Raw genomic sequence first — 4,027 nt, forward strand, 5'->3', positions numbered from 1 at the left:
GGCGTCAGTAGCCAATGAGCGGCTAGCGATGACGTCAGCGCGGCCATTGTGCCAGGCGAGATGCGCTTCGATCCGCATTCCCATCGGCACAGAGACCCGCGTGCCACGAGTCGACAGAGCGGCTCTGTCTCGTCGTATTCAGCAGCGCCGCTCTGAGGTCCCTCTGGGTTCTTCAGGTTCCTCCTCCCACGCGAATTGGCCCAAGCAGCGCTTCTGGATGCCATCGTTCTCCATCCCAACGCTGCAGGATCATCTCCGGGATGAATCATCGCCGGAGCGCAGTCGTCGCGGTGCAAACAGCCGCACGCCCAGGGCTCGAACAGCGCTCGACTGTCCGGAACGCCGTTCCCTTAATCAGTTTGACATCCTGCAATATTAGTTGTATAAACCTGTGTCTGTGTTTTATTACTTGTAAATATAATTATCGTTATATAATGTGAAAAAACAGTTTATTATTGCCATCAATAGGCCTACCCATGTACATTGTCGTCTAGTGGTAGTACCTTACGCCGACAAAACCCTATTCCGAATCAGCCTCGCATAGTTGCGGGCGATATCGAGTGAGGAATGACATCCCACCATTACCTCTCTTGGTGATGACCGCGGGAGTGCTCGACCCAGGTCCCCGTGTGCATTCGGGGGGAAGGAGGGAGGGGAATGGCGCGTGACCGAGGGTAGGATTCCAGAGGAACGGGGAGTGGGCGAATCACGTCGAGTCTTCTTGCAGATGCCGGACGGACGGATACTTGTTCGTGAGCGTGGGAGCGCCTCCGAGTTGGTACCAGAAGCGACGAGGGCAGCAGGAAGAGAGGGGGGGGAGGTTGTGGAGATTGAGGAGAAGCGCTCCTGCCATCACACAGACTGCTGGTCATGAGGTGCCGGGCCTGGGAGTGGAGATGGTGCTGATGGTGATGGCCGAGCATTATCACGGAGCCGTCGCGGCTCGTCCGAGAGGAGATGGAGCGATGAAATCAGTTTGTGTAACGTTACCTCTGAAACGGTACCTTGTAGCGAGGTATCTGTCTTCGTGTGTGTGGCTACGACTCACTCCGTGTGTCCGTGCCTGTGTGTGCCTGCCTCTAGACAAAGAGCGGGGAGCGATTCCCGCTCACGGCCAACACCAGTGACGATGATCTGAACCGGTCCTGAGCCTCCCCTAGGTCGACTCAGCCTCAAATGAGTACCTGGTGCGGTGTGTAAACATCGCCACTAGGGAGACAAAGGCGGTCGGTCGTGGTGTTGGCCACCCACCCCCTCGTGTGTCGTGCCGGCCTCCATAGGTGCTCGCTAACAGCACTTGCCCCAATCGTGAGTTGAAGGCTATGCGGGGGATCTTTGCCTTCGTCTCTACACCCTCCTCTGCATGGTCTCGCGTAGAAGCTGCGGCAGCAGCAGCAGCCGCCGCCGGATGAACACGAAATAAAAACGCGGCACTTTCTGTCACTGAATGGAAATTCCAGTTTGATTTATGCTTAACCAGGTGAAGTGTTTACACAGTGCGCGTGCGAGCGTGGACATTTGCGTGTACGCGTGTTGGCGTGTGTTCGCGTGCGTGTGGGGGAATGGCAGTGTGGAGCGGTGGCGCAGTGGTTAGCGCACTGCGCTACGAACCCAGCGACCCAATATCAGTGGCGAGTTATACGAACCCCGAGGTCGACTTACCCTCATATGTGTACCTGGTAACGGTGTGTAAACATCAGCACTGGGGAGATAAAGGCGGTCGGGCGTGGTGTTGGCCACACCACCCCCTCGTGTGCCGTGCCGGCCTTCCGTGTGCGAACACGAGCGTGTACTTGTGTGTCTATGTGGCCTCCGTGTAGCGCGCTCCTGTGTGTGTCTCTGTGCGTGCACCGACATCGACATCGCTCGTGTCACGTGACTGAGTGCGCTCGTGTCCACGACGCGTCGCGTCCCTGCAGATCCACGTCCGTGTGAGCGCATCGCGAGCCACGATACATCGACTGTGAGGTGAGGCCTTCCTTCCCATGGCCTTGCCATCTCCCAGAATGTCAACGTTGCCGTGTGTGACATGCATGTGCACACATGTGCTGTGTGTGACATGCATGTTACACACATGTGCGGTGTGTGACATGCATGTTACACACATGTGCTGTGTGTGACATGTGCTGTGTGTGACATGCATGTGCACACATGTGCTGTGTGTGACATGCATGTGTATGTATGTGCTGTGTGTGACATGCATGTGTATGTATGTGCTGTGTGTGACATGCATGTGTATGTATTTGCTGCGTGGTTGATTGCCGTGTGGGTCGGGGGTACATTTGTGGGCGAGGGGGGGCGGTAACTGACGCGCTGACACCTCACAGCCCCCCCTCGCCCCCCTCGCCCTGTTACGGGTTCAACCCGAATCTTGGAACCGTGGAGGAGCGGGGTGCGGGGTGGGTTGTGCAGGGAGCTCTACCCCCCCCCCGCCTCTCTCCACCCCACTCCCTTGTGCCCCCCAAAACCCTGGCTTCCCTCCCTCCCCCGCTCCCTGCCCGGAGCTGTCTCGGCTGATGGATTACACGAGGCTCCAATGCCGAGCTCGCGGGCACGCGGACAATTCACACACAGCGGAGGGCGTACATGCTCACCACTCACTCACCACTCACTCACCACTCACACATCACCCACCTACTCACCATTCACTCACCACTCACTCACTCACCACTCACTCACACATCACCCACTGACCACACACTCACACACACACCATTCGCTCACCACTCACTCACCACTCACTCACACATCACCCACCCACTGAACACACACACCATTCGCTCACCACCCACTCACCACTTACTCACCACTCACAGATCATCCACCCACTGACCAACCCACTCACCACACACACCATTCGCTCACCACTCACTCACCACTCACTCGCCACTCACTCACCACTCTACACATCACCCACCCATTCACCACTCGCTCACCACCCACTCACCAAACACAGAACTTGCGGCAACAATAAGCACTGCCCACCCTCCCGTCTCCCTCCCGTCTCGCTCTCCACTCGCTCTCCCTCTCCACTCGCTCTCCCTTGTCTATCTCACACCGCCCTCTCCCACGGCTCGCCATTATCTCCTCCCTCACCCTCACTACCCCCTTCCTCCCCCTTTCTCTATTCCTCTCGGCGCTCTCTCCCGTCCCTCTGCCCCCACTCTCCATTCTCTCTCGCGCATCTCTCGCTCTCCTCCCTCTCTCTGTCTCTCTCTTCCACCCTCGCCTCCTCCGCGCTGTCATGCCCCCCCCGCCCGTGTTGGAGGCGCCATGAATATGCGGGAACACACGCGCAGGCGCAGCGCCGGGCGCGCGCGCGCCCCGCGGGAGCGCCGGGCATGCTAATCAGTATGCATCAGCAATTAGCGCCTTGATTAGCTGGCAGATTGATTGGGAGCGCGCGCGCCTCAAGGACGGCCCGCGAGCCCGCGAGCCCGGGATCGATGCCGCCGCTGTGTTCACTCGCGGGGGGGGGGGGGGGCAAGGGGGTGGAGGTGGGGGGTGGAGAGAAGGTGTTGAGGGGAGGGGGGAGGAGGAAGGCCGGAGGGGGGGGCAGCTCCTCGCACACCTGGGTGTGAAACGAGGGGGTCGGGGTCACCTCCTCTTCCCGCTGATTCTTCGCCGCCGTGATCGCAACGCACTGTTGGGGGTGGCGACGGGGGGGGGAGAAGGCGGGGGGGGAGGAGGAGGGGGGGGGAGAAGGCGGGGGGGGGAGGCGGGGGGGGGGAGAAGGTGGGGGGGGGGGAAGGCGGGGGGGGAGAAGGCGAGGGGGGGGGAGGCGCGGGGGGAAGAAGGCGGGGGGGGAGATGGCGGGGGGGTGGCGACGGGGGGGGGGGAGAATAAGGCGGGGGGGGGGAGAAGGCGGGGGGGGGGAGAAGGCGGGGGGGGGGAGAAGGCGGGGGGGGGGGGTGTCGCGCGCGCCGCGTGGCGGATGCGTTGGGATGATGCTCACCTGTTGAGGCGCGGCGCGCGCGCGTCTAATTGGATGATTTATGGAGCCGCGTGCACGCGCCTGCTGATGAAG

Source organism: Lampetra fluviatilis, chromosome 3, assembly GCF_964198595.1.
Source record: "Lampetra fluviatilis chromosome 3, kcLamFluv1.1, whole genome shotgun sequence".
Classification (NCBI taxonomy): Eukaryota; Metazoa; Chordata; class Hyperoartia; order Petromyzontiformes; family Petromyzontidae; genus Lampetra; species Lampetra fluviatilis.